This window comes from Propithecus coquereli, unplaced genomic scaffold (genome assembly GCF_000956105.1).
Source record: "Propithecus coquereli isolate 6110/MARCELLA unplaced genomic scaffold, Pcoq_1.0 Scaffold43, whole genome shotgun sequence".
Lineage (NCBI taxonomy): Eukaryota > Metazoa > Chordata > Mammalia > Primates > Indriidae > Propithecus > Propithecus coquereli.
In genome coordinates this window covers 2,508,093-2,533,474 of record NW_012150063.1, presented here as the reverse complement: position 1 = coordinate 2,533,474, position 25,382 = coordinate 2,508,093, and the positions used below count along the sequence as shown (strand labels likewise).

At 39.1% G+C, this 25,382-nt stretch overlaps 1 protein-coding gene and 1 pseudogene across 5 annotated transcripts in view; one reads left to right on the top strand and one right to left on the bottom strand.

The window, feature by feature from the left end:
- Positions 1-10,475: 10,475 nt before the first annotated feature.
- The window catches only part of PPM1B (protein phosphatase, Mg2+/Mn2+ dependent, 1B), a 67,407-nt gene continuing 52,500 nt past the window's right edge, over positions 10,476-25,382 (top strand). For all 5 annotated transcript variants that reach the window (XM_012653852.1, XM_012653853.1, XM_012653855.1 and 2 more), the window contains exon 1: positions 10,476-10,966. The gene's annotated coding sequence lies outside the window, so the exon portion shown is untranslated. The remainder of the gene's footprint in view (positions 10,967-25,382) is intronic.
- LOC105817946 lies at positions 16,106-16,587 on the bottom strand (annotated as a pseudogene).

Here is a 25,382-nt window from a genome sequence, read left to right as displayed (position 1 = left end):
AAAAAAAAAAAAAAAAGTATGTAAAGAGATAGAGCGACCAAAAGTAGTGCATAAAACTTTATTGAATACTGGTTGGGGGGGAAAAGGCAAATGCAAGAGACATTCTTGTGACAGTTGGGGGAAGTTGAATAATAACTGGATAATAGAAGACATTGTGAACTATTATTAATTTTATTAGGTATGCTAATGGCATTATAATTGTATAGAAAAGTAGATTATTGTTAGAGATGCATGCTTAGGTATTTAAGGGTGAAGTGTTATGATTTCTGCTACTTATTTTTAAATGGTTTTACAGCAATATAAAATATATATAGATAGGTAATTGGAAAGCAATGAAATCAATATGGCAAAATAATGACAATTGTTGGGTCTGGATGGAGAATATATGGAATTTCTCTCTGCATATTAAAATGTTCATAATAAAAAGTTTGGGGAGATAAAAAGCTAGTCTATAAGTTTCTGCTTAACTTTGGTTTTTTTTAAGGACACTATAAATTATGTAAATTAGACACATAAGCTTCATCAACTGTCCTGGGAATACAGTTTCATTCAAAAAGTGAGTTTCATTCATTTGTTGGGAGTATTTACCAAATTGAGAGCACTGTATTTGTGCAATAATGAGTTTAAATTGGGGTTGAATTTAAGGATCCATTTGGGATTTCGATTAGCACATGTTAAGAAATTAGGGTAATAATATAATCAACAAGTGCTGGGGAATTTAAGAGAAATGGGAGATCCCTAAGCATTGCAGTATTGGGATCTTGAACTTATCCTTTAAAAATGGGAAGGACTTGAATAGGAAGAAAAAAGTCACATTAGAATGGATCAAAATGAGTGAAGATGTGGAAGTGAGGATAAATCAAAGCCACAAATCTGTTACTCTGAACTTTAGATCACTAGGGATAACCAGTATTTGTTCACTGAGTTGATATGATTACAGACCAAAAGTAAGAAATGTGACCAATGCAACTGTATTATAAGTAAACGCATGATTTCCTTTAAGTTTTTTGAAATATTGAAAATAGCTGTCATCTTCCCTTTTTCCACTTTTGAGGACCATTAGCAGTATGAAGATTTTAGGCTTGTAGCTAGTAATTTAGGGGCTGGTAACTTTTATTGCTAGTAGGTATTAGGTTCTTTAGGTGTGAGGAGATGATGGTCTGGACTAATGTGGTATACGGTAATTAGTGGCAACTAGTAAAATAGGCTTCATGTAAAAGCTAATCTGGGTCCCTCCTCAACGGGCCCCAACTTATAAGGGAGATGAACATATGACCACTGCACATTGTACCAATCTGGGCAGGCCATGACCTCTTTGAAGTCATTCTCAAAAGTATGGTCCCAGTTCTTACAAGCATTATCTCAGCCGATTACAATGACATTAATTTTCGCGTAAAACTAAGACCTACTTGAAGCCTACTGAGTTATTAAAGGTTATGAGATTCTGGTATTCACACAATAAAATTAGCAAATTGTTAGAGTTTAGTGAGGAATAATGAAAGATTCTCCTGAGAAGACTGGATGCATGCCAAGCACATGGTATATGTGCATATATGGTTGGTAGAAGTTCCCACAATTTTCAAGGACAGTGCTATTATCAGCATTTCATCAATATTGTTTTAGGTTGGTTATGGTTTTTCAAAGTTCCTGTGTGTACTTTCCATGCTCAGCTAAGCTTCATCATTATCAGTTTGCTCTGGGGTTTTTTTTGTTTTGTTTCTTTTTTTTGAGACAGAGTCTTGCTCTGTTGCCTGGCCTAGAGTGCCATGGCATCAGCCTAGCTCACAGCAGCCTCAAACTCCTGGACTCAAGCAATCCTTCTGTGTGAGCCTCCTGAGTAGCTGGGACTACAGGCATGCGCCACCATGCCCAGCTAATTTTTTCTATATATTTTTAGTTGTCCAGATCATTTCTTTCTATTTTTTAGTAGAGACGGGGTCTTGCTCTTGCTCAGGCTGGTCTTGAACTTCTGACCTTGAGCAATCCACCCGCCTCGGCCTCCCAGAGTGCTAGGATTACAGGCATGAGCCACCGCACCCGGCCTGCTCTGGGGTTTTAACTTACAGCATGCAGTGGTATATATTTGCATCAAGACTGTTTTAGCATAGAATTTTCCAATATTTAGACTTTAGAATATGTACACATTGTTCAAATATAAATAAGCTACACTAGAAATGCAAAAATGGATGCATACATAATCTCCCCAAATTTGCCCATACAGTGACACTTCATTGCTATTACCAGCATTTTTTCCTTCTATAAAATGAGAATGAGTAGATAGGAAAGCAAGCATAGAAAATGGTGACCAGAGAGCAAATGCTTGTCTGGCCAATTAAGCTTCAATGATACCAAGTAGTAGAGTTCCCTCTCGATTTTTATTTCTTTAAACTATTAAGGGGGTACAAATGTTTTTGTTACAGGAATATCTTTTATAATGCTTAAATCAGGGCTTTTAGTGTGCCCATCACCTAAATAGTGTTCATTGTACCCGATGGGGAGGTTTTTACCCCTCATCTCTTCTCCCTTCCCCCTTTCTTGGTTTCCTATGACCTTTACATCTCTTTGTTTCCTATGACCTTTACATCACAAAGAGATGTAAAGATGTAAAGATGTTTCTTAATATGTAGAAACATCTTGAAGTCTCTAAGAAATCTTGAAGCAAGTTTGTTTAACAGTTAATAGAATAAACGAACTTATGTGGCAAAAGGATTTCTTTCTCTGAAAAATCTTCATTTGGAAAATGCCTCATTCATCGATTATCCCTCCATCCCTCCATCTATTCATTCAACAAATCTGTATTGAATACCTACTACATGCTAGTCTCTGTGAAGAAGACAGAGATGGCCATGATTAACACTTTCATGTTATATGAGCCCCTTATCTCTCATAAGGGCTATTTCAGGGCATTATTTACATTTTTTTTTTTTTTTTGCCACTAATGGTAATTTTGCTAATGGGGAGAAAAAAAAGTTGGAAAGAAACTGACAAAACTGGCTAGATGTGGAGAATTATAAAGAAGGATGAATGGGGAAATTGTGATGTCTTAACAGAGGCAATAAACTTAAGTGAGTTTTGGGGAGAAGAAATTTTGGTTTGGGGCATATGTATCAATTAGGATGCTTTTGGCTGCAAGTAATAGAAAATTCAACCCAAAGAGGCACATATGATGAGGAAAATGATTATCTCATTTAATGAGAAATTCAGTAGTAGGGAGGCTCCAGGGTTGTTTAATTCAGTAGTCTGACAGTATCGTCAATGATTAGGGTTCTTTCCACATTTCCCGTCTCTCATGCATAGTGACTTGGTCTTTGTCCTCAAGCTTGCCCCTCCGTGGTCACAAGATGGCTGCCACAGCTCCAAGAATCACATCCTCACAAAATAATAATAATAGCTAAAATTTGCATAGCACTTTTTTTTTTTATTTTGCCCTTGCCGCCCCCACCCCCAAGTCCGAGTTTCAAATATGTCCATCCTTCGGGTGATGCGCATTGCACTCTTTGTGCATAGCGCTTTTGATAGGCCAGACACTATTCTAAGCACTTTACATATGTTAGTTCTTTTGGTCCTCACAGCAACTCTATGAGTTGGTTCTATTATCCCCATTTTATGGATGAGGAAACTGGGGTACAGAGAAGTTAAATAACCAGAGTCACTAGCAAGTAAGTGGAATAATTGAGATACAACTGCAGGAATTTGGCTCCAAGAAAGAATGGGTCCCTTTCTTGTGTTCCTTGTAAGAGTAAAGAAAACTTTTCAGAATCCCCCCACCTCCAGCATACTTCCTATCAAGTGTCATTAGCCTGGCTTGCATCACATGCACATTCCTAAACCAATCATCCGAAAGAGGGAATGAGATTATCATAGACAGTTTAGAGTAATTAAGGCTAATCTCTGAGGCTGGGGAGCAGCTCTGCCTCCCCCAAAGCATGTGCCCTTACGTACTTCAATTTAAGTGAGATTCTGTAGCAAGATAAAGATCAAGTTAGGGAGGCTGCCAGGAAAGCGACAAACAGTGTCTGCCACAGATGGAAGCACTATGGGACATTGAAATGGACAAATCCATTAGGCAGCTGAGGACACATCCAGAGGATGAGGCTGGTGCTCTACACTTGGAGCTCAGATGCCTTGAGGCAGTAGCTGGAGACATGAGAAGTGGGCACATTTGCAAGGAAGATGGTGTAGAAATCAGTCAGCTAGAAACTGAACCTTAAAAATATAGCAAAATTTTGACAATTGTTTAAGCTCTGTGATAGGTACATGAGTTCATCATATTTAATATAGTATTACTCTCTCCATTTTTGTGGGTGTCTGAAATTTTCCCTTAAAAAATTTTGAAAAAAACAAAACAAAAACCAATTACAGAGACTTTGCAAACTCTCACTATGTAACTTAACCCTTATATAAGGCTTGAATCTACTCCCAAATTCTGGTTCCAGGCAGGGAGAACATGAGAAGCCCTAGTTTGCCCTTACACTGGATCATTTTCCAGACATTTTTTTTTTTTTTTTTTGAGACAGAGTCTCACTGTGTTGCCCGGGCTAGAGCCATGGCATCAGCCTAGCTCATAGCAACCTCAAAGTCCTGGGCTCAAGCAATCCTTCTGCCTCAGCCTCCCGAGTAGCTGGGACTACAGGCATGCGCCACCATGCCCGGCTAATTTTTTCTATGTATTTTTAGTTGTCCAATTAATTTCTTTCTAATTTTAGTAGAGACGGGGGTCTCACTCTTACTCAGGCTGGTCTCGAACTCCTGAGCTCAAACGATCCGCCCGCCTCGGCCGCCCAGAGAGCTAGGATTACAGGCGTGAGCCACCGCGCCCCGGCTTTTTCCAGACATTTCTGCTGCTAGCCTGCTCTGGGAGTCTCTGGCTTTCTTTCCCAACACCATTTCTACCTGGCCTCAGAGTCTGGATTTTTCTACCCTGATCTCTAACCTTCCTGCAGCCTGATACCTGCCTCCAAAACAGTTATCTAATTGCTGACGTCTCTGTTATTTGTCAGAAATATTAGGCCTTTATCTAAAGGACATTAAATGTAGGCCTTATTATGAAACCTTTTAAACTAATAGCACTGAAGTCCTCTCTTTCACCACGAATTTTTCATTTTTGGTTTTCTTACGACTATATCCCTGTATGCTTGTTCTTAGAATAGTCAACCTGTGACTTTATTTCTACATTCATCTCCTTGATGTCTGCTGCATCCTCAGAGTCTGCATAGATTCTTAAGATCAGCGCTCAAGCCCAGCTTCACTAGAAGGAGAAGAAGAGCTTTCACACAAATAAACGGGAGAAGAGTGGTTGCAGATGTGGAAGGAAAATAAGGGAAAAGTAGTGTGACGTTTCCTTTAGGTTTTTGAATCATGAGCAAACCACCATATTGTATGAACAAATAGCAATGCTACTGAGAAGGAAAGGATGAAGAGTTGACAGAAATGTATAGTTTATTGTAAAAAGAAAATAAAACGTAACAAAGTGAATGAATAATGTAAATGAATTTGGGCATAAATGCTAAACTGTTTACATAAATGGCAGTTATTAGAGTTTCCCACAGCCAGGCACATTTAAACATTTTGTAGTTTTATGGCATTTATAGTTGGGCTCCATGTGAATACTTTTTCTAATACCACCCACTGTGTTGTAATCATAATCTTAATCATCTCATCTCATGTGCATGACACTCACTTTAAAACACAAAGGAGGATCTGGCTCCGAGGAAGTCAGCATTGGTCTTTTGGGCTGTGTGGATTGCGTGCAGGATGGTGATAGCTTGATCAACTTCCTGTCTTAGGAGGAAGTCGAGTTGGGAGCAAGCCCCAGCCTTGTAGTGGTGGCACTAGGAAAGGGAAAACATTCAGTAAACTATTTGAGATCCTCCAAATGCAATTCGATAAATTATGTCGAGCATCTATTGTGTACTACGCACAACGAAAGAAACAATATCCTTGCTGAGTCAGAGTCAATATCCTTTCTGTTCCTAGCAGGGGTACTATCCTACCCACTCCTTTTTTTTTTTTTGGTAAAGGGTCCCTTTGGTGAATCCAGTGGATTCCTTCTCAAAACAATATTTCTAAATACACAAAATAAAATTCACAAGATTACAAAAGATACCAATTGTAATGAAACACAGTTATCAAACTATTAAAAATACAAAAAAATGGTGATATGCTTCTTTATTAATACATGAAATAACAAGATCTAGTAGTGGACTTAATCATTCCCATAATTTCAAAATAGTGATGAGTGTAAATGGCAGTTCAAGAGGTTCTGATGCTTGGTAAAGTTTGGGAATCTTTGCTCTAAGCTACTCATTGTATCACAGTTCCCTAATTTCCTGGCCTCCCTTGCAGCCAGAGGTGGTCATGTGATTTCCTCGCTATTACTGTCTTGAACCTGGACATCTTATCTGAAGCTGTAGTAACTGTCTTGCAATCGTGGGGCAACAAGATTTTAGAAGTACTGAACCAGACATCAGTGTCCACCTCCAGATTCCTTGTTTTGTGAGAAAATGCCCCTAACGCCCTCCACGGATTTAAGCCACAGTTTAGGTTTTCTGTTAGTTGTAGCCAAATATATTTCTGATTAATACAATGTGGTTGAAAAAAGACTTTTTACCACATAATGGTAAGAATTTTAAACATTATTTTAATATTGAAATATATATATCAGCAGGGCCTGGCACAGTGGTTCATGCCTGTAATCCTAGCATTTTGGGAGGCTGAGGCAGGAAGACTGCTCAAGGCCAGGAGTTCAAGACTAGCCTGAGTGAGAGCAAGACCCCCATTTCTACAAAAAAAAAAAAAAAAGAAAAGAAAAGAAAAATTATTCAGGTGTGATGGCACGTGCCTGTAGTGCCAGCTACTCAGGAGGCTGAGGCAGGAGGATCCCTTGAGCCCAGGAGTTCGAGGTTGCAGTGAGCTATGATGTCATCACTGCCCTTTAGCCCAGGTGACAGAGTGAGACCCTGTCTCAAAAAAAAAAAAAAAACAACTCAAAAAGCAAAAAACACCATATTAACAGATATGGAGCATAGGACAAAATTCTTATGGATTTTTAAGGTAATTTTTCAGCATGTGTGGCTTACTTCTTGCTAAATCCCCAGATACCTTGGGATAAAAATCCTCAGTCCTAAGGGGTAATCCTCTGGAAATTTTTGAGGAGCAATTTTAAGAGAAACTAGATTGTGGTTTTATGAAAGCCAGGGTTGAATATTTCTAAAATAGTAATGGTCAATTTCAAAGACAGCCCAGTCACCTACCATAGTATCTGACTCACAGCGATGCTTAATAAATTTGTGTAGAGTAGCACTGGTGAATTTTTTCTTAAATGAAGAAAACAGGTTTATTAGTGGAACCTTTCCGGTGGTTAAGAAGGGAGTGGATCATTCCACTCAAATCTGCATATAATAGGCATGTAAATAAATATGCTGAATGAATAAATGGAACTTTCTTTATGTGACATATAAAGTTCAGATTTCAACTGCGACAGTCACTGCATTAGGTGCTATTATGCACCATATCCTATTTAATCTTTGTAATAATCGTGTGAAGTGGGCAACAATACATTACCTGCGACCAGGTGTGGGCTTAGGGCAACCAGCAAAATGGGGTCACCCAAATTTGTTGGGAGAAAATGGTTATCTGATGTCTTACTTAAGAACATCAGGAGTATTATAGCCAATGTGGGAAAAATCAAAACCTTTTCTACATTACATTTAATATTGTTTCAATTTTAAATTATATATTGGGGAGTGCTTTGTACTGCTAAGAGCATCTAAAGCTCTTCATCTGGTTCTGGAGGAAGATGTTATGATTCCCATTTTGCAGAACAAACCAAGGCTCAGAGAGCTTTGTTACTAGCTCAAATTACACAGCTAGTTAGTAGTAGAGCCCATTATCATGGTACTCAATGTTTATGACACATTATGTTTATGATGGTGCATACCAGTTTTCTTTTCAAAGTTGTGAATCTTATTGGTCCTTCTTTAAGGATTTAGAGTTTTAATCAAGTAAAGCATACAACAAAGTTAACCTAAATATCTGTTTTGGGGGTATTACAATACATTTTATTTTCTTTTAGTAATTGAAAGAATAAATGAGATGCAATCACTATCCCACTTATATGACAAATGACTTTGTATTAGTTTTGGGGTCAACGAAGGGAAAGTGAGGAGGAAATCAAGCAGGCCAAGAAACTACTCCCATGTCCTTCTGAGGTTGCTTGAATTTGCAAGAGAAGGGTCCCCAGCTGTCTTTACTTTTTAATCCTTAGCATGGTTCCCATTTTGGAAGCTGGGATCCCAGACTCTCTTCTCCTTATATTAGTATAAGCTGTATCAGGTAAAGGAGTATGATTTAAGGAAATGTATAAGTCGTTTAAGTAATACTTTCGGAAGACTGTATGACCCCACACTGATAATAAAGGGTAGAAGGGAAAGGTGAGACACAAATATGTTCTCCCAACATGCAAAAGTGAGCAAATGGAATTTTAGTTTATGTTTGCTTCCAATACCCTATACTAGAGGGTCTTGAACATTGGTGCCCATAAAAATCACTTGGGGAACTATTTAAAAATTTATCTTTCTGAGCCTTGTCCCCAGAGTCCCTGATTTTGTAGGCAGGAGTGGACCTGAGAATCTGCACCCCAGGTGATTCTGATGCTGGTGGTCTATTCACCATGCAGTAAGAAACACCATCCTTACACAGACTTCAGGAGTAAGTTAAAAATGTCTGAATTGCAATTACGTGTTTATTTCTGCCATCCTCACCACGGCCTGGGCAATTGTCCTATTACTAAATTTGCCTTTTTCCCCAAAACATTGACAGTCCCTAACCTGAATAGCACTTTTTTGGCTCTCATCTTAAATTGTCTGCCCAACTCAATTTACATCAAAGTATGAATAAGATTTAAATCCTCTTTTAGGGCACTTGGATTAAAAGATAATCTATCTCTCCTAAGGTAAATATTTAAATGTCTCTATTACCCTTTAGTTTTGTTTCTCGTTTGGGTAATTAACCTGGCAGCACTGTCTAGCTTAATTTGATTGCTGGAGGAGTCATGCCCACTTCCCTCTTCAGCCTGAAATATCATTCATTCTTGACTCATCCTGTGTCTTTGTGAATCCTTCCTTGGTAAACTTATCCACAGGGAAGATCCTTGATGTCCTCACCACTCCTTGCACATGTTTCAATTGTAACATCTATCGTCTTTTACTGGGATTGACTATTTTATTTTTGTATCTCCAGTTCTACATGCAGTGGGTGGCAAATAGCAGGCGCTCACCAACCGTGGAATGAATTTTAAAATTAATGCTAACTGGGAAACAAAACACGGAAATGCCAAGGGCTGACTACTAGGCAGTGGGGGCCTAGAATTAATAAAAATAATCCCTATCAGCACAGAATCCTCCTGAAGGGATCACCTGTCCCACTTTCTCATGTCGCTTTTCAGCCTCTTCTGACACCCCAATTTCCCGCCCACTCCTTTCCCTCCTGGAGACAGGTCAGGCAGGTATCCCAGCTCAGCAGCTCTGATTGGTCGGCGATGATTTCATTGTTAGGGAACATCCGGGCCTTTCCCCTCCCGGCAGCACCTCCCCAGAACCCGGCCTTCCCAGTTCTCACTCCCGCGTGCGCCCCACCCGTGCTGAAGCAAAACAACCGCCTCTCCCCAGCTTGCTTCTTGTCTTCGCCTGTGCTATCTCTTCCCGTTTCTGCGTCGAAGAGAGGCGTCCATATCCTCCAATGAGGGCCTAGGAGGCCGTTGTTAGCCAATCCGTAGCCAACGCCCCGCAATTCCGGGTGGGACTAGGCCTCCACACCTGTAACCGGACAGCCCGTTGGTTCCTTTATGGCGCTTGTTTTACGCAAAGCTTAGAGATCAAAAGGAAGGAGACACGGTCCTTGCAGAATGGGAAGGATCCGCACAGACTCTCTGGGTTTGACCGTTTTTGAAGACTAACCAATCGCTTTTCGGATACTTCCCCGCCTTTTGCGCCTTCATTTGAAAAAAGCCGGTGTGACGGACTTGGAAATTGGTTCAGTGACGGACACACAGAGAAAGCCAATGACGGAGGGTTGGAACCACCATTTGGTCCAATAAGAGAAGGAAGTCTCAAGGGCTCGGGCTTGGCGAGGCGGAGCGCAGGTGGGCGTTATTTGATTGACGGAGGGCTCTACTTATGCTTGATGGGGTGGGCTGGTCCTTGACGTTCTGGAGGCAGTACCTAGAGGAGGCGGGGCTGCATGAAGTAAATGGTAATGAAGGGTTGGGTCTCACTTAGTGGGCGGTGTTTGATGGATAGTTGACCTTGCCAATTGAAGGTGGAACCTGCTGCCCAATGGGAAATTAGGAAGTCAGAGGCGGGGCCGTGTGGGCGGGGCAAACTAAGTAGGGAGGTACAGGAGGAGCCGAACTGGGAGGGAGAGCTGTAATTGACAAACTTCTCAGCGAACCGGGGACCGCGAGAGGACGCGCGGCGTCCCAATGGGTGGGAGCCGGGGGCGGGGCTCCCCGAGGGGCGTGGAAGGACAAGGTGCGGGGAGGGGGTTGCAGAAGGAGGCGAGCGGCTGCTGCTCAATGGCGGAAAAGCCGCCGGTTCTCTGACTGCCTCGTTCCCCTAGCAGTTGCGGGGGAGTTTCCTGCCGGCGCGGCTGGAGTCTCTGTTTCTCAGCGTTCGGTGGTTGGAAGATGCTCCAGAGAGACGAGGCTGCGGCGGAGGAGGTGGCGGCAGCCGAATCGGCAGCGGCGCTAGGGTGGAGAGAAGGCGGTAGTGGCGGCGGCGGCGGCGTGAGGGGCCCGGCGGTGTAAACAGCCCCGGAGGTGGCGGAGGCCGTGGCCGAGACCCCGAGGGGGAAGCGGCTGCTGAGGCAGGGTCGCGCCTCCGTTGGAAACTTGGGCTGAGTACAGCTGGGGGCTCTGCGACGGGCGCGAGCCAGACGCCCTAGACTTCGCTTCCCTCTCTTGCCTCAGGTAAGGCCGCTCGGCGCCCCGCCGGAGGGAAAACGGCTGGCCGCACCGCCGAGGCCCCGGGACCGTTTTCGGGGTGCCGCCGAGCTGCGGCCCGGGCCTCTGCCCTCTGCCCGAATCCTCGCCTTTTTCCCTGCTGCCGGGGAACCTGGGGAGCGCAGCGCCGGCCTGGCTCCTGGGTAGGCCCCTTCCCCGGTCGCCGCCTCCGCTGTCGGTTGAGGGCTGGGAGAGGCGCGGGGAGAGAATATGAGTTTGCTCAAACGCCTGGAAGTCAACTGCTTCCCCCTTCTCTCTGCTTCAGTCTGCAAGCATCTCTTTCACACGAAAGCACTGGCGCTACCCAGGCCTTGGCTCATCTCTTCCTGATGAACACACTACCTTTTCCCATTTGTTTCCTCATTAGCTTCTGCCCTACTCTGCGCTCCACTTCACTTCCTTGTTAAATCTTCTTTCTCGCTCTTCTGTCTGTGCTTGTCACCATCCCCTTCCTCCTTAGTGGCTTTGAATCATTTCTCTTATCAGACTCCGGCTTCTTTTGCCTGCCCCTTCCTTTTTAGATGTCATTCTTCTTAACAGTGTATTTTTTAATTGAAACTGCTAGTATCGTTAGTACCCCACATCTCCTAGAGGCCCATTTAGAGTAAACTGACCAGATTTATGTGGTAGATCAGTTTTTTATACTGTAAGCCTGACAGCCTTAAAAAAAAAAAAAAGATTGTATTAAACGTTGAGTGTGAAAATAACACTGAAATAATTTTAAAAATGAAGGGCTGAGTGTTGGAAATAGTTATTTCATCATTTTTTAAAGTTGCATGACCTCTAATGTCAGATTTAGCAGAACTAGGACATTTGCCCATCTTATTTGGCAAAAATGCTGCTGAACCATTTGATAGCAGCCCAAATTCATCAGTATTCAAGTTCTTCTAAAGACAACTTGAAAACTTTAAAACAAGACATTATATGAACAACTAGGAAGCTGTTTTGATAAAGTCACAATTAAAGAGTTTTTAAAATAGGCTCCACATGTTTAATGTATCAAAATAAAGTTGGCAGAAGTCTTGTAAAAGGATTATTTAGGAATTTGAGTAGTCTTAGTGTTATGTAGCTATTTTGGGAAAAACATTCTTTTTCTGTTAACAAACGTTTACAACTACTGTGATGTGAGAATTACTGAGGTTTATTGTGGGATTAACACAGGAACTCTTTCTATTTGAGCTACTGCATGGATGGAGAAGTAGTAAATTGTTCAGGGTAGACAGTGTAAGTCACAGCATGTTCTAGGAGATGGAGAAACATGCCATGGACACTGAATTGTTAATAGATATTATTTCATTTACTTTCTCTGTTGTGCAATAGCAAAGTTTCTATTGTTGGCCTACTTTTAAATAGAGCATTTCTAAATAAATAGACAAGCTATTCTAATTATTATTATAATCTTTTCCAAGTATACAAGCCTTTTACAGATACAACAAAAGTAATATTAAAATGGCAGTTTTTTAAGGAATTGTTTTTGTAGGCCTCCCAAATAGGCAGTACGTTGTTACAATAGAACTTTTAAAATTAAGTATTTAGGACAAATTTTTTTTAGTCAACAGATATTCTTTCAGGGATAATCTTTTTTTTCCATGTGCTGCTTACTTTCAATGCCTTCTTTGTCTCTTTTTTTTTTTTAAATGGTTGTTTGTGTTTTCCCCTCTTCATTTGTTTTTGCTCTCATAAAATCTTATCACAGTTTCTGCAGTGGTTGTTTATGTTGTGTTACTAGCATGAAGTAGTATTTTACTAGAGTTTTCATATCCATTAGTTAAGATTTTCCCAGTTTCTTATACGTTATCCTTTGGATTTGTTGATGTGGTTATTCTATGAGAAGTGACCCAGCAGAACTTACACCTGTTTTCTTACACTGGATGTCTGATTTCTAGGAAGACTACAGGAATAGGTGAGAAAGCCTTTTCAGTTTGTCTAGTCATGTCAGTAAATACTGTTTTATGTTAGTAATTCACATATTATGATTACTGAGTCCCTTAAGATTACATCATCTGAAGGAATGGTGTAGTGTCTAAATAAGCTGTGTTTCTAAGAACGGCTGATTCACAAGTTGACAAGATCAGAAAAAGTGGCTTTTGTTGAAAGTTATTTTTTCCTGTGAAACATTTTTTTTGGGGTCTTTTGAATTAAAATGTGACGCTAATTGTCTCTTGGCACTCTTGGAAGAGTAGAATTTGCCATAGTATCAGTGATTGTGGAGATTCATTAAAAAGTGGCTGAGCCAACAGTGAAAGGATTGCAAACATGCCCTTGTAAATGGGTTGGTAAACATTGCTCTTATTGTACATGATACCGGGAGTGAATGGTATTCTCTCATTAGTGTTAGTTACACATAGGATCTATCTATCTATATTTTTCTCAATTCCATATCCCCCCATTCACAATACAGACCAGGCCCAGGGCCTTGGGCTTGGGTGTATATCAGATAGGATTTGCTCTGGCTCCTCTTTCTATACATTCAGTGTAAGAACACAGCTTGTGGTAAGCCTTAGAGGCATATAATGTATATTTTGTGAATATTTATGTATTATATGTAACTATTTAATATTTTAAGTATTAAATGACATTACCTAGCATAGGAAGTCGTGATAGTATTAATTCTAACTCTAAAACTAACTTCTTAAAATACAGCATGTGATATTTTACATTTTCTGTGAAATACGCCTTTCACAATTCACTGACTTAAAGGAAAATTAATTGGCAAATAACTGACGGTATCAGAATAATAAAGGTTTGTTTTAAAAAAATTCCAAAATTCTAATAGCAAAATTTATTCAAGTAATAGTTTAAAATATAAAATCATGATTAGGGGTAAGAGAATTTGGGGGAATATAATATTTCTGTATTTTCAGTGATTCTTCACATTGTACTTGATGCTTTTTATTTTTTCCCTTGATTAACTAATTTCAGAATTGCAATGAAACAGAATACCGCTATTTATATTGGCAGCTTTAAAGTTTTAGTGTAGAGTGTATAATATCTTACATATTATGTTAGTAGAATTGATGACTAAGAGGACTTATTAGTTGGGGATATGGCATAAGATTCCTAGAAACAGGACAGACCTCAGATAGCTGATCTAGACTACTTCCCAGTTTTTTTTTCCTAAGAGACATGGTCTCACTTTATTGCCCAGGTTGGAGTGCAATGTGGCCTGATGGCTGGCTGCAGCCTCAAACTCCCAAGCTCAAGCATCCTCCTGCCTCAGCCTCCCAAGAAGCCAGGACTACAGGCATGCACCACCATGCCCAGCTAATTTTTAAATTTTTTGTAGAGAGTTTCACTGTGTTGCCCAGACTGCTCTTGAACTCTTGGCCTCAAGCGATCTTCCTCCCATAGTGCTGTGATTACAGGCGCGAGCCACCACACGGGGCCTACAAGTAAAACATTTCTAATATGATTTAATCTCTTTGGGTATACTTGATTTAGGAAGATTGACACTTTTGAACATTCCACCTGTGTTCCTCCCCTTAAAGAATATTACCTAGAAGACTAACTTCAGTGATTTGATCAGGTAGTTTTTAATCAGTAAAAGAACACTTCACTAAATTTTGATAAAGTTATGAAGTTTTCTAAAATCATAATTTATATACTGTATATATTTATTTCTCAGACTAAAGATTTTGAGATTTAGTTTTTAGTAATGTCTAGCATCCTAGGAAACTTACACACCATATATATGCTCATATTTTTTAAAAAGTTTTCATTCAAATTTCAGGGTGATTTATTTCTCCCCTTCAATTTAATTTTAATAGCAACCATAAATACTTTGTTTCTGAACTATGGTAAATCATGACATAGAAGAGATCTCAAGTAAATTTTCTTGTTATTTTACTGTAGCTAACTGTGACCACATCTGCAATATCTTGTTAATTGCTTGGCATAACATTTTTTATAATGATACCCTTTGTAATAACTTGTTTAACTGCATGAACCCTGTAGCTTGATCAATTGTATTTTAACTTGTTAGTTCATGTATTAGACACATTTAATAAGATTTGTAACATTTAAAGCACAGTTTACCAATTTAAAGTTTTTGGTTTACCAAATAGTTTATTAACTTGCTAAATATAAAATGGGTTCAAAGTTTTCTTTTACAGTATGTTGAAATAGCATCAAGATTATATTTATTGACTTTAAATTGATTTGTTTCTTGAAAATTCAAAATCTTAAAGTTTAGAAACAATACTACTTTGGAAAACTTGTTTTGTATCCTTGGGAACAAAGGATCCGGTCAGATATGATCTGATACTTAGAGGAGATAGACAAACTTTGGAAGTCGTCTGTTGACTATTAAGGAACTTGTGTTAGTCTTAGAGATGGAACCAATCACTGGCGGTGATATAGGGAGGATAAGATTGCTGTGATTTTTGTCTACGTAGAATGTCCTTCACTTCAGAATAGGTTGTGAATGAAAAGTTCATTTGTATGGTAGAAATAGGAAAATCTTTTTCCTTTATGGAAAACTGTTTTAAAATGTGGTGATGTTATGAGGTAGAACCAAATGTGTAATAGAAAATTAAAAAAGTGAATAAGTTTTGTTTGATAGGTGGTATATACTTGAGATGAAGCAGATTTGATAAAGAATATATAGAGTAATTTGTAAGGGTCTGAGCACTTTTAAGTTTGAAAGTAATATCACTGATTCTTAAATCTGATTGCATTTTATTTTCTTGATGTAGGTGTCAGGAGCATTCCTAACATTGAAGAGGGATGGTTAATAGATGTTTTTATAAGTAAGAGAATCCTAGTAGTGTCTCTATTACTCGTGAGTGCTCAACCTATCCGGGCAAAGTGTTTTTCTTTTTCCTTGTTTTGACTAAAGCATTTACCTCTGAGGTAAGGAAGTGGCATTATTTGTTGGACACAGGTGGCCCTACTTAGTCCTTTACAAAGGAAATAAGTAACTCAAAGCACTCCCAATGGTAGAATATATAGATCAAGTTTAGATTTGGGAGCCTTTCTGTTATTTACTCCAGGCTACCAATCCCCTGAGAAGTAAAGGATAATCTAATTGTATTTAGTCTGTAGCCCTACAGCCATTATTCTTTTTTTTAAAAAACAGTCCAGAGGTCTTTTATTTTTTTACACTTATTATGTCATGAATTCATAGGGAGTAGGTTCCAGCAGCTCAGGCTTCTTTCCATTGGTTCTCGCAAAATTTGCTTCTCTGGGTGGAGCAGGCTGGCACTTCAGTTGAACCCAGGTACATTTCTCTTTGGCTTCCTTCTTTTTCTGACCATTTTCCTTCATGTGTTTCAGTAAGCTATCTTGGCTCTTAGAGTGCTTAATATGCTCAGTGGGCTCATTAATTTTCTTGGTAAGAATCTTGCCCTTGTTTTTTTATAACCCTGACAACAGCATGCTGGGTAAGGTTGTAGACTCTTCCAGTTTTGCCACGGTAACATCGGTGTGGCGTTCCTTTTTGAACAGTACCCATTCCCTTGATGTCTACAGTATCACCATTCTTGTAGATTTGCATGTACCTGGCTAAAGGAACAACTCCATGTTTTCTAAAAGGCCTAGAGAACATATATTGATTGGGTGCTTCTCCTTTTTCCATTTGTGTTCATCATTTTGGGGAATTACTAGAAGGTGGTTCCAACTGAAAGGAAGCCCAACCATTATCCTTGTGTTCACTGAATGCCTTCTGTACACAAGACACCATTTCATGCTGGAGTCTGAACAAAACAGACAAAATTCCTGACTTCATAGATCTTACATTCTGGTACTAACAATTCTCTCTCAATTTACATTATAGCTATGCTCCTCCTGTGGCTGGCTTAAAAAATTGAGTGGAAAATTTGGGATGTATGTATTTTCTGCAGTACACTTAAAAGCTGTGATTAGAGCTTTACTATTATTAACAAAAGGAAGAGTTTTTCTGTTTTTGGATAAAAACTTTAATATGAAAAGAGGAAAGAGGAAGAGGGAAATATCGTACTTCAAAGGAAGATACTGACTTAAGATTAAAAGATAATCCAAATAGAGAAAAGAGATCCCTGTGTCAGGCAGGCATGAGGGAAGTCTGGGGATTTCAGGTGTTTCCATTTACTATTCCCTTTACTAGATGAGTTCCTGGAAAGGAGGATGGAAGAAAAGGTGGGTTAATGGGAAGAGGTGAATAGGACTTTTCGCAAGTTTTGTTTAAATTACTTGGGATATACCTATAAAATATATGGTGTCATTTGTGTTTGAAAAAGACCTTGCCGGCTGGGCACGGTGGCTCACGCCTGTAATCCTAGCACTCTCGGAGGCTGAGGCGGGAGGATTGCTTGAGCTCAGGAGTTCGAGACCAGCCAGAGCAAGAGCGAGGCCCCGTCTCTACTATAAATAGAAAGAAATTAGCCAAACAACTAAATATAGAAAAAATTAGCCGGGCGTGGTGGCACATGCCTGTAGTCCCAGCTACTTGGGAGGCTGAGGCAGGAGGATTGCTTGAGCCCAGGAGTTTGAGGTTGCTGTGAGGTAGGCTGACGCCATGGCACTCCAGCCTAGTCAAGAGAGTGAGACTATCTCAAAAAAAAAAAAGAATAAAATTGAAAAAGACCTTGCCGTTCCTGTCCTTATGTGAGTGTGCCTGAAAGACTAGTGGTTGACCAATAGTCTGGTCATACTGTCGTTGATTTGTGTCTTCTCTGATAAAAGATGGCTGATGGAAATTGTCTCTTGTTTTATTGTGCTGAAATTGGTCTGTTTATCACTACTTCCCTAATTTCCATAGCTGTGGTGTTACTTGAGGGTTGTGCCTTTGTTTTTCCTGCATTGTGAATTTCTGCGTGAGGTTGTCCTGTTGTGCTTAAGATGTGAAGCAGGTGCTTAGTTTCTGCTTTTTGTTCTATAGCTTTTGTAGTGATGCTCCAGTTTGGTAAAGATGTCTCTTCTTGAGTTTACATAAACATTATCCACTTAAGCACAAGAGATCTTTAATCTTTTTGTTTTTATTTTAATGCTTGGTGGTCTTTTGTTTTCATTTGTGAATCAGAGTTTCATGTGATCCTGATTGCTGAAGTGAATGAAGATTGATTTTTTAAAGTAAATTGACCTGTATTTATGTCACTGCCTCAATGTAAGAGAACATTAGTTTCATTTATGACCTAAGGTACTTCATTTGTTGTACCCAAATAAGCCTTCAGTTTACTAGTTTCATTTTTAATATATTTTTGTAACTCTATTACTTTATCAAAATGCTGATGTGCAGGAGGACTTGGATTTTTTGAATATACTAAATTGTATTGTGTTGTAATTCAGACCAGATTAATTAAGCTATTCAACATTTGGCCATTTTTGAGTACCTACATTTTAGATTTAAATGTAACCTAAAACAACCTTACTTGACTTTCTTAAATTATCTCTTGTATTCATAATTGGTTTTGTTTATATAATTTAAACTTTTATTAAAGCTTTGGTGGTTGATGGTCCTAAATTTAAAGAAACTGAGTTTATTTCTTTCTATCAACGTGAAAGTGAAATAACTTTTAGCTTAATATGTGATAGTTTTCAGTTATACCCTTCCCTTTTTTTGTTTTAGAAACTTTGACTCTAGTTTGTAAGGTTAATGGAGGTTTGGAAGGATTAATGATGAATGATATTGATTGCTTTATTGCTCTTACCTTACATCCTGAATCTTTTTTTTGCTCTGTCTTCCTGGGCTAGAATGCAGTGGCATCATCATAGCTCACTGCAACCTCAAATTCCTGGGCTCGAGCTATCCTCCTGCCTCAGCCTCCCAGGTAGCTGGGACTACAGGTACGTGCCACCTTACCTGGCTAAATTTTCTGTTTTGTAGAGACAGAGTCTTGCTCTTGCTCAGGCTGGTCTCAAGGAATCCTCCCACCTACCTTGGCCTCCCATAGTGCTACAATTATAGGCATGAGCCACCACTTCCCTGCTCAGGTTCTATGCTTTTGCTTTGAGTTGCTTTTTCTGCCTATGTCTTTGCTTATTTGATTTTTATTGAAAGTGTGGCCATAAAGTTTGGAAACAGATGGACACACAATAAATTGTTTATTGATGTTATATTACAGAATATATTAAAATAATATCTATGTTTTCAGACTTTGTGACCACCTTACAGAGGGCAGTGCATGTAGGTGGGTCTTTTTGTCTTCATTCGAATTTGTATTGTGTGGCCAAGTTATATAGTTAAGTTTAAGACATTTTGAATATAAAGGAATAAAGATAAATAGTTACTTATAGAAAGCTGTCTGTAATCGTATCAACCCTGTGTTCTTAAGAGGACTGAAAACAATCCAACAAGATAAAAATGAAGTGTAGTATTTATTTGGCTCTCAGGTATTTTGGCTAAAAGGTTTGAGAGACAGTAGATAGCAGTAGTTTCAGGAGTATACTCGAAAGATGGTTGTCGGGGTTGGCCAAATGAACATGACATGGGTATTGTTTCTCAAATGTACGTGAGGCATCTTTTCAACAGATTGAGATACGTATTTCTGAATCGTTACTACTCTATGTTTTCAGGTAATGCTGTAGAATGCTTAGCACTATTTACTTGTTTATGTTTATAAGTGTATGTTAATCATAAGAAGCCTTTATACTTGAAGTGGGTTATCTTTCTGGAAAAAGGAGAATAGTGATTGGGAGCATTGCCTCTGAAGTCAGGCGCTTGGATTCGATTCCCTGCTCCAACACTCCATAGATAGGTAACTTAAAGCAAGTTACTTAATGTTTCTAAACTTTGGTTTTCTCATTTGTAAAGTGAGGGTGATGATAGTATATTTTGTAACATTGTTTGGTTGAGATAATCCATGTAAAGCTGTTAGCATAGAGACTGGCACATTATAATTGCTAACCTTTATTGAGTGCTATTACTACCACTACTAAATGATACACGGTAAGTTGAAAGACTGCTTAAACTCAGTAGCAGAAGACTCTGTGGTTCCCACTCAACCTTATAATGATTCTATGACATGTGAGTTACTTATTCTTTTTAGGATTTAGTAGCCTTAACCTGCAATCTAACATTTTTACCTGAGTTAAGGCAGAGGGCTGGACATCTTGATGTCCTTTTGACTCTAAAATCAAGAGTTCTGTTCTAAGATTCTCATTTTGTACCAGAATGTAAGCCACATAAGGGCAATAACTGTGTTAATTTTGTATGCTGATTTATTCCTATATCTGTGTTGTATTCTATAAATATTTGCTGAATAAATTTTTCCATAGAATCAGTATCTTTTTGGAGGAAGGAATGCGGGGGAGGAGGGAAGATGTTTATTCCTTCTCAAGGAGTTGATGGTTGTTAAAGATGTGAACATGAATTTCCTGCTGTTCATTTTGTTTAGTCAATAATTATTATCTATTATCATTAGGCACTTTGGGGAACAAAGATTATTTGAGAGTGACATCTGGGGGTGTGAGGAAGGAGGTAAAACAGGTATATGAATAATTAATTTTAGAAGGTAAAAAGTAAAAATACTATAAAGGAATTATAGATACATTTTATATTTAAGAATCTTGGCTGGGCACAGTGGCTTATACCTGTAATCCCAACGCTTTGGGAGGCTGAGGCAGGAGGATCTCTTGAGGCCAGGAGTTCAAGACCAGCCTGAGCAGCATGGTGAGACCCTGTCTCTACGAAAAAGTAGAAAAATAAGCCGAGTGTGGTAGTGTGCACCTGTAGTCACAGCTATTGGGGAGGCTGAGGCAGGAGTATCATTTCAGCTTAGGAATTGGAGATTGCAGTGAGCTGTGATGATGCCACTGAACTCCAGCCTGGGTAACAGAGCTAGACACTATCTCTTAAAAAAAAAAAAAAAAAATCATCTTTCTGAAATGAATACAAGTCAAATAGCAGTATTAATCACAGTATCTTGTGATTTTTGCCTTGTCCTCACTTTTACTTTACTTTTTTTTTTGAGACAGGGTCTCACTGTGTTACTTGGGCCAGAGTGAGGTGGTGCCATGTGGGTGGTGTCATGTACCCTCTGTCCCCCAAGTTTCATCGAAGACAATTTTTCCATGGACAGACGGGGCTGGGAGCGTGGTTATGGTGGAGCTCTGCGGCCTGGTTCCTAACACACCGCTCGGTCCGTCCTGGTCGGGGTCTGAGGCCTGGGGCTTGAGGACCACTGCTATACATGTTATAAAAACCTTGTGTTAGACTGGGCGCCGTGGCTCACGCCTGTAATCCTAGCACTCTGGGAGGCCGAGGCGGGTGGATCACTCAAGGTCAGGAGTTCGAGACCAGTCTGAGCAAGAGCGAGACCTCGTCTCTACCAAAAAATAGAAAGAAATGATCTGGACAACTAAAAATATATATATAGAAAAAATTAGCCGGGCATGGTGGTGCATGCCTGTAGTCCCAGCTACTAGGGAGGCTGAGGCAGAAGGATCCCTTGAGCCCAGGAGTTTGAGGTTGCTGTGAGCTAGACTGACACCACGTCACTCTAGCCCGGGTAACACAGTCAGACTCTGTCTCAAAAAAAAACAAAAAACAAAACCTTGTGTTAAAAACATACAAATATTTCATACATAAATGGAGTTATAAAAAATACTGAGCACCAAAGTACCCACTACCCAGCCTAGTTTAGGATATAGAACATTACCAGTATAGTTGAAGCTCCTCTGTAACTTTCCTGGATTCCATCTCCTTTCTCTCCACGACTTTCTTGCCTACCTTCTTGTAGATAGGCTCTCCATACATGTATCTATCTTCTAAATAGCATAAGTACTATTTTTAATAGACTTTATATACATCATCATATACAGAATGTCTTTGTATGCAGTTTGGTTTCTTTCACGCAAAACTTTTGAAGTTCTTTGTCACTCTATTCTCTATTTTTTATAGTACGGCATATATATTACATAGTATCCATTGTGTGATTACAACACATTTTGTCTAGTCTTTTTTTTTTGAGACAGAGTCTCACTCCGTTGCCCGGGCTACAGTGCCGTGGCATCAGCCTTGCTCACAGCAACCTCAAACTCTTGGGCTCAAGTGATCCCTCTGCCTCAGCCTTCCAAGTAGCTGGGACTAAAGGCATGCGCCACCATGCCTGGCTATATTTTTCTATATATTTTTAGTTGTCCAGCTAATTTCTTTCTGTTTTTAGTAGAGACGGGGTCTCACTCTTGCTCAGGCTGATCTCGAACTCCTGAGCTCAAACGATCCACCTGCCTCGGTCTCCCAGAGTGCTAGGATTACAGGTGTGAGCCACTGCGCCCGGCCTGTCTAGTTGTTTTTGAAAGGACATTTGGATTATTTTTGTTAGTAAACAGTGGCCTAAAACATAATTTGCATATCTTAAATATAAGTGTAAGAGTTTCTCTAGGGCACATACCTAGGAGTAGAATTGCTGAATTTTAGCCTATCCTCATCTTACAACCTACTTAGTTATTTCCAAAATTCTCTCCAAAGAATCTCTGTACTGATTTATACTCCCACCAGTGGTATGTAAAAATTTGTTACTTTCTGTCAGTGCTGTCCTATATAAAATACAATGTAATTTAAAATATTCTAGTAGCCACATTAATAAAAAGAAACAAGTTAATTTTAAAGTATTTTATTTAATCCAGTATATCCAAAATATTTCAATACATAAACAATAAAAATTGAGATCTTTTGCATTCTTTTTAAAATATTACATATTTAAAATCCAGTGGATATTTTATACATACAGCAAATCGCAATTTCAATTAGCTGAATTTCAAATTATTACTAGCCCCATGTGATTAGTGGCTGCTATACCTGGCAGCACAGTTCTATATCCTTGTCTACATTTGCTATTATTGAGTCTTAGATTCTGTTTCCCCTGCACCCCAGTCTAATGGGGGAGAAATGGTGTTTCACTGAGGCTTTAATTTTGCATTTTTCTGTTGGTTTTCCTATTAGGAAATTTGCATTTTCCTGTTACTAGTGAGGGTCAGTGAGCATTCCCATGTTTATTGGCCATTTGAATTTCTCCTTTTGTGGATTTGCCATTATTGTTCGCGGTATTTTCTGTTTTCCTGATTGTTTTTTTAATGACAAAATCTTACAGGCATAAGTATGGAATTACTTTGCCTTTAGAATGCCATTGTTTCTTTTTGTTAATTGTGTTAAAGAGTTTTAAGGGATTAATTAGATAGTGTGTCTATAAAATGATGGTGCTAATTAAAGATTTTAAACTAAAAGCAGTTCTAAAATCTTCCTCAAAATTTGTATTTGGATTGAAGTGAATGCTTGAGAAGATAACATTTAAGTGGTAATGTGGGGGTGGGGGATGGGGAGTAGGGTGATTGCTTTATGTTTGAGGTAAATAATCCTTTGTATATATTTCTTTTCCTCCATACATTCCTCCCTTGTTTCTGCTTAATCTTGATCCTTCTTTCCTCAACCCTAAATCTAAGAACCCCTAGGAAGAGCTAGGCTGAATGGATCTGGCCAAGAACCAAAGACGTTCTTAAAAAGGGCTATAGGACTGTGGACTTGGGGATTGGGTTTTTTTTATGTGCATCATCAGGAAATAAACCAAGTGATATAAATTAATTAGTGTGCCCTCTGTCTACCTTAAGTGGGTATAATTGGCTAGGTGCTTTAAATGTGAATCATCAAAAGTAAAATTGCTGGAAATCAAGGACTGCTTGTACTTAATAATAAATGTTATAGTAGATGTTAGAGGTTAATCAGTGTTCCAATAGAACAGTTTATATAGGTCTGTGCCAATTTCATATTTCTGGGAATGTCAGAATAGCTGACTAGGATATTCTTTTCTTTAAGAAGTATCTTTTAAGTTAATAATGTATTTTATTTAGTACCTGCTAGGTACCAAGGTCACAGGTTAGGGTAGGAAAGGGGATAAGGAGGGCAAAAATATTAAAAGGAATGTGAATAATTCTGTAAAAGTAGTGAGTGGGTGGTATGGAGCGTTGGGGGTTATATCAAGGAGGAAGTATTATTTCATAGGCACCTTGAAGGATTTGGTTACCTAAATAAAAGAAAGTAGGAAAAATTGACATGAAGTGGGAATAAGCATGATGAAGTTGGGCTGTGTAGGGTCTAAGCAGGACAAGTTAGAGAGAAAGGTTCCTGATAAGTAAATCCAGACTGGATATTTTGTACTTCATGTCTTTTGGGGAGCAGGAAGCTATTATATCCTTTTGGGACATTTAAAGAATTTAATTATGTTTCAGGGAAATCAAGCTGGTGATAATCTGCAGGGTGGATTAGAGAGAGAGGAAGGAGAGATTGAAGTTAGGGAGACCAACTAGGAGGCAGTTAAATAATCAGTACATTAGGTGATGATGCTCAAGATTTGATGGTGATAAGAGAGACACGTAAAAGCAAGATTGATGGAACATAGGGACTTCATGGTGGTTGAATTTTTATTAGATTTATGGTTTCTGTCTTGGGTTAATAGAAGAGGAATGCTGTTATTAATACAAATAGGTAGACAGGCACATGAAGGTGGTTTGGGGGCAGAGATGAAGTTTTTGGTTGTTTCAAGAGAGATACGTAGCATGGCCAAACTTAATGCTTAAAATCTAGACTAAAATTCATCTGAGAATTCAGTGTAGAAGTGATAGCTGAAGCAATGAAATTGTATCAGAGGACAGATACTATGTTTTGGGTTGAAGGTCAATTATTATTTGGGAGGGCCTACTTCCCTCTTTAGGAGGCTGAAGGAAAAAGAATAAAGACAAATGATTGCAAATGTTTTGAAAGTCAGCATAAGTGTAAAGAGTTTCTGGAATGGAGGAGTTACCAATAGTGTGAAGTGCCACAAAGTATCTTATTTTGAGAAGCTGCCTCCTTGGAACAAGACTGATGTATGGGCTAATTCTACCAAGGAGGATATCAGTGTGTCCTGTTTTGCCAGAAACATTGGGGATTTGGGTACTGAAATGACTGTATGAAAACATTCTCTGTACAAAATTTTCTAGACTTGTTGGAAATACTGTGGTCATGTCCCAGGGTAAAGTATTGAAAGTATTTGTAATTTTAGGACTGTGACTATATGTTAGAGTCATGTTCTGTCTCACTTCGCTGCTCGTAAACGTAGCACTAAAATGCCCAGACAATCAAACCTATAAATAAAAATTCCTCTAAAAGCCTCATGAAACCTTTGTTGTCTGATTTTTTTCCCCCTAATTTGCTTTTATTGTAATCTGGATCTGTTTATCTGGGAGGGAGGAGAGAACAAAGAACAGCTAGAGGTCAAACCATGTAGCCTTGAATTTATTTTATTCTCATTGCTAATTGGGAGTAGGAAGAACAGTTATTTTATTCCTGGTCTGTTTTGCTGAAGTTAAAAAGGTGATCTCTGTCAGTGTGTTTGAAACCAATCTTGTAGTGAGATCAAGCTTAAAATCATGATAAAGTCCAAGGTAACTCTAGCCCTGTTTCATCATTCAGGTAGTCAGATACAAATAGGAA